General features: G+C 48.4%; 1 pseudogene; it reads right to left on the reverse strand.

The window, feature by feature from the left end:
- Window positions 1–1,541: 1,541 nt before the first annotated feature.
- The window catches only part of LOC124006678, a 260,851-nt pseudogene continuing 252,696 nt past the window's right edge, over window positions 1,542–9,696 (reverse strand).

Here is a 9,696-nt window from a genome sequence, read left to right on the forward strand (position 1 = left end):
AACCTGGCTAGAGTGTGGAGATGAGGCCCTCTCTCCCTGGTGCTCTGCCCCCGGGAAACTGCTCCTAACCTGGCTAGAGTGTGGAGGTGAGACCCTCTCTCCCTGGTGCTCTGCCCCCAAGAAACTGTTCCTAACCTGGCTAGAGTGTGGAGGTGAGACCCTCTCTCCCTGGTGCTCTGCCCCCAAGAAACTGTTCCTAACCTGGCTAGAGTGTGGAGGTGAGACCCTCTCTCCCTGGTTCTCTGCCCCCAAGAAACTGCTCCTAACCTGGCTAAACTGACCGGCTTCTCCCCTGCTAATAGGTTTTTAATGAAAGGAGACTCTGACACAGGCTTGCTTCCCAGACAGCACCCTATTCTCATTTTAGTACACTACTTTTGACCAGGGCCTATAGTAATACACTACTTTAGACCAGGGCCTATACGATAGTGCACTACTTTTGACCAGGGCCTATAGTAATACACCACTTTAGACCAGGGCCTATAGTAGTACACTACTTTTGACCAGGGCCTATAGTATTACACTACTTTTGACCAGGGCCTATAGTATTACACTACTTTTGACCAGGGCCTATAGTAATACACTACTTTTGACCAGGACCTATAGTAATACACCACTTTAGACCAGGGCCTATAGTAGTACACTACTTTAGATCAGGACCTATAGTAGTGCACCACTTTAGACCAGGGCCTATAGTAGTACACTACTTTAGATCAGGGCCTATAGTAGTGCACAACTTTAGACCAGGGCCTATAGTAGTACACTACTTTAGACCAGGGCCTATAGGGTAGTGCACTACTTTAGACAAGGGCCTATAGTAGTACACTACTTTAGATCAGGGCCTATAGTAGTGCACTACTTTAGACCTGGGCCTATAGGAGTACACTACTTTAGACCAGGGCCTATATGGTAGTGCACTACTTTAGATCAGGGCCTATAGTAGTGCACTACTTTAGATCAGGGCCTATAGTAGTGCACTACTTTAGACCTGGGCCTATAGGAGTACACTACTTTAGATCAGGACCTATAGTAATACACTACTTTAGACCAGGACCTATAGGGTAGTGCACTACTTTAGACCATGGCCTATGGTAGTACACTACTTTAGACCAGGGCCTATAGGGTAGTGCACTACTTTAGATCAGGGCCTATAGTAGTACACTACTTTAGATCAGGACCTATAGGGTAGTGCACTACTTTAGATCAGGGCCTATAGTAGTGCACTACTTAAGATCAGGGGTTATAGTAGTGCACTACTTTAGACCAGGGCCTATAGTAGTGCACTACTTTAGATCAGGGCCTATAGTAGTGCACTACTTTTGACCAGGACCTATAGTAGTGCACTACTTTAGATCAGGGCCTATAGTAGTACACTACTTTCGACCAGGATATATAGGCTAGTGCACCCTATAGGGATTAGGGTGCCATCTTAACTGCTCAAAAGATCAGAGAGACTCTGTTACACTTTGATGACTTTTAAATTCCCTTAGATGGAATATAACTTATTTTCAGAGTCAGAAAAGAGAGAAAAGAAACAGACACCAGAGACCAGTATGAATTTATTCTTCGCTCTTTCAAATACACATACAGACTATTTCTATTCTGTATGCTGCTGAATTGTTGGCAGCAGTCTTCAATTTTGAATCCCACATTGCACCCTATTCCCTATATAGTGCACTACTTTAGACCAGAGCCCTATGGTACCCTATTCCCTATATAGTGCACTACATTAGACCAGACCCCTATGGCACCCTATCCTCATCCCATGTTTAGTGGTCTGACCAGGTTAGTGAGAGGCCAGGCTCATCCCATGTTTAGTGGTCTGACCAGGTTAGTGAGAGGCCAGGCTCATCCCATGTTTAGTGGTCTGACCAGGTTAGTGAGAGGCCAGGCTCATCCCATGTTTAGTGGTCTGACCAGGTTAGTGAGAGGCCAGGCTCATCCCATGTTTAGTGGTCTGACCAGGTTAGTGAGAGGCCAGGCTCATCCCATGTTTAGTGGTCTGACCAGGTTAGTGAGAGGCCAGGCTCATCCCATGTTTTTAAACCTTTATTTTAAGGCAAGGCAATCCCATGTTTAGTGAACTGACCAGGTTATTGAGAGGCCAGGCTCATCCCATGTTTAGTGGTTAACCAGCCTTGTGAGGGCAGCTCGATCCCATGTTTTTTTACCAGGTTGTCAGGCTCATCCCATGTTTTTAAACCTTTATTTTAACAAGGCAAGTCAGTTAAGAACAAATTGTTATTTACAATGACGGCCTACCGGGGAACAGTGAGTTAACTGCCTTGTTCAGGGGCAGAATGACAGATTTTTTTACCTTGTCAGCTCGGGGATTTGACCTTTTGGTTACTGGCCCATCGCTCTAACAGTTGTTGGTATGGTAGAATTATATCACCAGGCATGCAGCACAGCAGAGTTCCACAAACGATCCCTTATGCTGCTTTCAAGACAACTGGCAACTCTGAAAAAAACCTAATTATGACATCAGTGATCTTCAGGGTCGGAAAGTCAATGTTCTAGAAAGATGCCCGAGTTTCTGACTTGGAATTCTACGTTGGATGACCGTTCAAAACCATTTTTCCCCAATCGGAGCTCGTGAAGAGTTCCCAGTCGTTTTGAATGCACTGAATTCAAAAGTCTGAGATTTACGAGGATTGGAGTTCCCAGTTGATTTGAAAACGGCATGTGAGGAACAGGAGAGCATCACATTGCTGCTGATCACCCCTGACTCAACACACACTGAACTAAACAACAGGAAATGTAATACTGGAGAAGACAGTCTGTGTGTCCCAATTGGCACCATTTTACCTATATAGTGCCCTCTGAACAGAACCCTCTGGTCAGAACCCTCTGGTCAGAACCCTCTGGTCAGAACTCTCTGAACAGAACCCTCTGGTCAGAACTCTCTGAACAGAACCCTCTGAACAGAACCCTCTGGTCAGAACTCTCTGAACAGAACCCTCTGAACAGAACTCTCTGAACAGAACCCTCTGAACAGAACCCTCTGGTCAGAACTCTCTGAACAGAACCCTCTGAACAGAACTCTCTGAACAGAACCCTCTGAACAGAACCCTCTGGTCAGAACTCTCTGAACAGTACCCTCTGAACAGAACTCTCTGAACAGAACCCTCTGAACAGAACCCTCTGGTCAGAACTCTCTGAACAGAACCCTCTGAACAGAACTCTCTGAACAGAACCCTCTGAACAGAACCCTCTGGTCAGAACTCTCTGAACAGAACCCTCTGGTCAGAACCCTCTGGTCAGAACCCTCTGGTCAGAACTCTCTGAACAGAACCCTCTGAACAGAACTCTCTGAACAGAACCCTCTGAACAGAACCCTCTGGTCAGAACTCTCTGAACAGAACCCTCTGGTCAGAATTCTCTGGTCAGAACCCTCTGGTCAGAACTCTCTGAACAGAACCCTCTGAACAGAACCCTCTGAACAGAACCCTCTGGTCAGAACTCTCTGGTCAGAACCCTCTGGTCAGAACTCTCTGAACAGAACCCTCTGGTCAGAACCCTCTGGTCAGAACTCTCTGAACAGAACCCTCTGAACAGAACCCTCTGGTCAGAACCCTCTGAACAGAACCCTCTGGTCAGAACTCTCTGAACAGAAACCTCTGGTCAGAACTCTCTGGTCAGAACTCTCTGAACAGAACCCTCTGGTCAGAACCCTCTGGTCAGAACTCTCTGAACAGAACCCTCTGAACAGAACCCTCTGAACAGAACCCTCTGAACAGAACCCTCTGGTCAAAAGTAATGCATTACATAGGGAATGTGGTGCAATTTGGGACACATCTAGTGTTGCGGTAAAGCTGTGTGCCCTCTGGCCTGCTAGGTTAACAGATGTCCAGGACAGAGCCCAAACAATGGGATCGTAGAGAGGACACAAAGGGTGGGGGATGAGAGAAACACATGGACCCTGGATAACGCCGTCTACCTACCCTACCTCCTGGTAAAACACATCTAACGACAGAGCTAGAACTGGAGCACTGAAACCATAGAAATAGAATGCATAGATAGAACACACAGTATGTTGATTTTGGAAGCAATCATTTGGGAGCGTGACAGGTCTAAATGAAGTTAAATTCTTGTGCTGCTACCTTTAAAAGTAGTTGTGTAAACCCTTTTAACCATTCTACAATCTATGTTCTATGCATTGTATTTCTATGGTATGAAGTGGAACCACTTCTCAGTTTACAAGTCATCGTACGGAGCGATGACATCACACCATTGACCTTTGTGTTGAGCCGGAAGCACTTCATTACAAAAGACACAAGAGGTGAACAGGAAATGGAATTCTCCATGAATTCCGTGGAGAATGTGTGCTGCTGTGTAAGCCCGTTTACTTACACTGAGTAGAGTGTATAGGTCCCAGGCGGGATCTGAACCCTGGTCTCCAACACGGAAAACCAACGTCTTAAACATTAAGCCAAGAGGACATTCCCTCTTGGACCGGGGTGACGCAGATTTTCATCACAAGAGCGTGAGTCCGGTTCACCTCCGCTACATATCAGTTATAACAGTTTACTAACAAGGAGGACAGGTCTGGTTTTGGTGACAAGAGTTTGAGGGCAGTGACCAATGATCTCCGATCGTCTTTACATCGCTTTACCGGGATTTTGAGAAGATCTACATTCTGACAAGAAAATAAAAAACAACGTTTTCCAGATACAATTACAGCATGGTGACAAGTGAACGTGGTTACCTGCTGTCGACGTGGCCAGCAGTTCAGTTCCTTCATATAAATAATTATCAAAACACAAAACGTTCCCCACTCACTCACGTCACAAATGTCACGAGTCCACAAAGACATAAGATGGTGGCTCTCTAAAATCTATGACAGGAAAAACACATAGATAATGTGTCTGGCGTACATACACACACATACAAATATACATATATCTAAATAGAATGAAACGATAACCTGGCATTTCAAATCAGAAAATCAAAAGGTCAATATAAAAATATATAAAAAATACAACCAAAAGAAAAGAATGCGTCTTCCGTAGCAACAAAGGAAAACATTAGCCTCGGTTCCTCGTTTCCAATGTACAAAACACTGGCTCGTTTATAATGTATTTGTCAACACACATGTACTTGGTCCATTGGATCCACAGAAGAGGGAAACGTCAGCCATTTTGAAAGCAGCCATTTTGTTTTGTTATGTAAAGCAGTCAGTTTGTTTGTGAGAACACCGCAACGGAACACTGAAGGCTTTAATGAAGATCTAGAATGTGAAGAGACGGAAGTCAAAGAGAGGAATAGTGGAATCCTTTATCTCTCTGACCAGCCAGCGAGGAGGGACCTGAAAACGACTGAAAATCTACTGTGTCTATGGACTTCATGACAGAGGGCCTTCTGTCTGAAGGGAGGGTCAGTCTGCAGCCGATAGGTCAGTTTATCTCCACTAAGGGCCTTCTGTCCGCAGGGAGGGTCAGTCTGCAGCCGATAGGTCAGTTTATCTCTACTGAGGGCCTTCTGTCCGCAGGGAGGGTCAGTCTGCAGCCGATAGGTCAGTTTATCTCTACTGAGGTCCTTCTGTCTGAAGGGAGGGTCAGTCAGCAGCTGCAGGGTTAGATCCAAGTCATGGTTGTTCGAAGCCAAGAGGTTGGGTAATCTCCTAACCCTGTGGCAATTCTCAGAGGCCTGCGTCATGATGTACAAGTAGGGAAGGAGATGGCTGGTCTGTTGTCAATGCTAACCTCCCCAACCCCACAACATGGTCCACCATTGCATAGTGGGATAACTAGGTCTAAGGACTCATAGGGTGAGAAATAACATCCTGTAGAAAATGATAATCCACATGCCCCTTCAGAAAAGAGGGGGAATATGACCTATCTCATCATATTAGTGTTCATCTTATTAAGCCTCAATCTTGGCAAATACTCGGTCTTCACTAATACAAAATGTTCCCACACTATATTCCTCTTCCGTTGTGAAGAAATATGGCCTAAAAATCATCTGAGAAACTACATCAGAGAAACATGTCTCTAAAGCCGAAAACACTTCCTTCATCTCCTCATCTGTCCTAGGAGCTGAAATAAGGTTCATATCTGAGAACCAATCACATTGTCAGATTATTTAAAAAACTACATCAGAGAAACATGTCTCTAAAGCCAAAAACACTTCCTTTCTCACGTGTCATAGGAGCAGATATAACATCCAGATCTCAGCACCCTTTACTTTGTCATATGATAAAACATAAATTATAGAAACGTCTCTAAAAAACCTAAAACAACGTCATCTTCAGATCCTCATCTCGTGATCGGGGCTGTGGTCCAGCATGGGATCCCTGGTACTGATCATGGAGGTCGAGGGGCCCTGGGTTACTCCGAAGGGGGAGACGGCGGGGGAGCGGGCGGCGAGGGGGAGAGAGAGGGGGAGAAGCTGGGGGACATGGCTGCTGAGGAGATGGAGCCCTCGTGGCTGATGGGGGACCGCCGCAGGGTGGCCAGGTGGGGGAAGGTGCGTCCGATGACAGGGACCTTCGGGGGGACGGACTTGGCCCCAGGGTGGGCCACGGCAGTGATGAGGGGCGGTGGGTCGATGCGAGGCTTGGGGTCCGTCTTGGCTTTGGGCTGGAAGGGCTGGCGTGGGTTGGTCTGGTTCTGGGGGGCTGTCTCGTCTTTGAGCCTGGCGATCTCCGTGAAGACGTTGGCTAGTGGTTGGAACTGAGGGCACCAGTTGAGCAGGTAATCCCAGTTATAACTGCCCCTTAGCTCTTCGTCACTGGCCACTATGGCTGTCAGGGACCCGTCTACAGAGGGCTTCCCGTCCTCTGGAAAGGCGTAATCTTTAGGATGGGAGATGTTGAGTCCCCTCCCCACCCCCAGGTACCCTCCTCCCAGCTCGTCTCTGTAGACAGGTAGCTGTCCAGACAGCATGGTCCCGCTGAGACTCCCTCCCAGCTTCTTGCCTTTGAACCAGGAGCTTCCTTCCAGGGCGGCCGGCTCACAGGAGATGTCCGACAGCTGGTCAGCGTCCTGCTGGATGCCAGAGTCCGGCCCGCGGGCTGAGATGTGCTCCTGCATGGACGAGGAGATGGACGCTACACGGGGGTACTCGTTGATCATCCTGATCTCATCGTCCTCCGCCGCCTCGGCTGAGCCACGCCCGCTGGAGTGGGAGGGGTCAAGGGAACCCCCCCGGGGGTAGGGCCCGGCCCCTGCTCCACCTTGGTCGCCGGCGTACCCTGGTAACGTCTGATGATAGATCCTCTCAGATCCTCCAGATTTGGAATCGTCCAGTTTCTGTAGAGTGGTTCCCGAGGCCACGGCACTGTTGTCCTGTCCTTTGTTCTTCCTGCGTCTCTTTGACTTGAGCAGGAAGATGACCACCGCCATGACCACCAGTAGCACGACGACCCCCAGGGACACGGCGATGATGATAATCAGCAGGACGTTGAGGTCTGCCCCCAGGCCGAAGGACGTGTTGGTCACATCGATGGTCAGCTGGGCCGTGGTGACCCGGGACGTGTCCAGAGGGCTGTGGGCGTGAACGTCCAGTGTCATGGTCCTGGTCTCCCTTTTGGACCGCCCCCCTAACCCGCTGCTGCTGCTGCGACTAGAAGACCCGTCCATCTTGAGGAAAACCACCCCGGTTGTTTTGTTGACGTCAAAGTACAGGGAGGAGCTTGGGAGCGAGAAGAGGACGATACCATCTACACCTCCGTCCTCGTCGTTTGCCTGGACCTGTCCGATGCTCTGGCCCCTCTTCGCCCCCTCTGGCACCTCAAAGGAGAACTCTGGGGAGACAAAGAGTGGGTCGTACTCATCCTCACCAGTCACGTACACCTGGACCGTGACCGTGGCCGAGTGGTTACCGGCGTCCATCGCCAGAGCAACAAAATGAAATGAGTTGACCTTCTCAAAGTCAAAAGTCATCTTAGCCCTGACCTCTCCTGAACTCTGGTCCACGGTGAAGGCCTCTCGCCCTGTAACTCCTGACCCTTGACCTTGTTCCACCATGTAGTATCTCAGCTGGCCGTACATCCCAGTGTCGTGGTCTATGGCGTGGAGTATGGTCACGGCTGAGTTGACCGGCTGGTTCTCTCTGATGCTAGCCGTCAGAGTCTCGATGGGGAAGAATGGTCTGTTATCATTCACATCTTTGACCTCTACGCTGATCGGGGTCAGGGCGACGTGACCGTGGCCATCCGAGGCCTGGACGATGACCACGTGGGAGGACTGGTGCTCGCGGTCGAGCTGTCGCTGTAACCGCAGCGCCCCGGTCCACTGGTCGATGGTGAACAGGTCCATCTCATCGCCTGAGCTGATACTATACTGGACCTCTGCGTTGGGGGCAGAGTCTGGGTCTGGGGGAAAGGGAGAGATGGAGGGAGAGATGGGTGGGGGGGGGAGAAGGACAGAAAGAAAAGCATTTAACACAGTGTCATAATAAAACAAACAGATGCTTGAAGCTGCACATCAAGATTGACAAAGATACAGAGACATTTCAGTAAAAAAAATATCACCACCCATCTCCTCTCCACTGTTTTAATTTTCTGTGTGTGTGTGTGTGTGTGTGTGTGTGTGTGTGTGTGTGTGTGTGTGTGTGTGTGTGTGTGTGTGTGTGTGTGTGTGTGTGTGTGTGTGTGTGTGTGTGTGTGTGTGTGTGTGTGTGTGTGTGTGTGTGTGTGTGTGTGTATGCCTATTCCCTCACCTGTGGCAGTGAGTCGTATTATCTCTGTCCCGGCGCCAGCTCCTTCACTCAGTGACACAGCGTACTCCGCCCTGCCAAACGCCGGCGGGTTATCGTTTACATCGCCAACGGTTATCACCGCGGCAACGCTAGAACTCCTCTGTGGAACCCCTCTGTCTGACACCACCACCGTCAGGTTATAGAGGGGCACGGCCTCGAAGTCCAGCACCTCGGCCAATAGGAGCGTCCCTACGGTCTGGAAGCCCCGCCCCTCCAGGAAGCGCACGCTGCTCTCGATCTGGAAGACGTTCCCGGTGTTGCCATTGGCAATGGCGAAGTCGAAGCCGCAGTTGTCCCGAGAGAAATCAGCGTCCATGGCCTCCAGGGTCAGGATGGTCGCCCCGGGGATGGAGTCTTCCAACACCGTCGCCCTGGAAACACAATGATCAGAATAAATCATTTGGATTAGAATAATAAATAATTGGTAACGCTTATCATTAGCATATTATATGTTACATTTACATGTATATTATTTATTTGCTCCATGTATCTATAGGGCCCTAAAGGGTTCCCGAGTGGCGCAGCATTCTAAGGCACTGTATGTCAATGCTAGAGGCGCCACTACAGACCTTGGTTCATTCCCGGGCTATATCACAACTGGCCGTGATCGGGAGTGCCATAGGGCGGCGCACAATTGGTCGGCCGGGGGTAGGCCGTCATTGTAAAATAAGAATTTGTTCTTAACTGACCTGCCTGGTTAAATGTATTTTTTAACTAAATCTATAGAGTAACTAGCTTCATTTATCTATAGAGTAACTAGCTTCATTTATCTATAGAGTAACTAGCTTCATTTATCTATAGAGTAACTAGCTTCATTTATCTATAGAGTAACTAGCTTCATTTATCTATAGAGTAACTAGCTTCATTTATCTATAGAGTAACTAGCTTCATTTATCTATAGAGTAACTAGCTTCATTTATCTATAGAGTAACTAGCTTCATTTATCTATAGAGTAACTAGACTTCATTTATCTTGTAAACATATCTATAGAGT

The sequence above is a fragment of the Oncorhynchus gorbuscha genome, linkage group LG20 (genome assembly GCF_021184085.1).
Source record: "Oncorhynchus gorbuscha isolate QuinsamMale2020 ecotype Even-year linkage group LG20, OgorEven_v1.0, whole genome shotgun sequence".
NCBI lineage: Eukaryota > Metazoa > Chordata > Actinopteri > Salmoniformes > Salmonidae > Oncorhynchus > Oncorhynchus gorbuscha.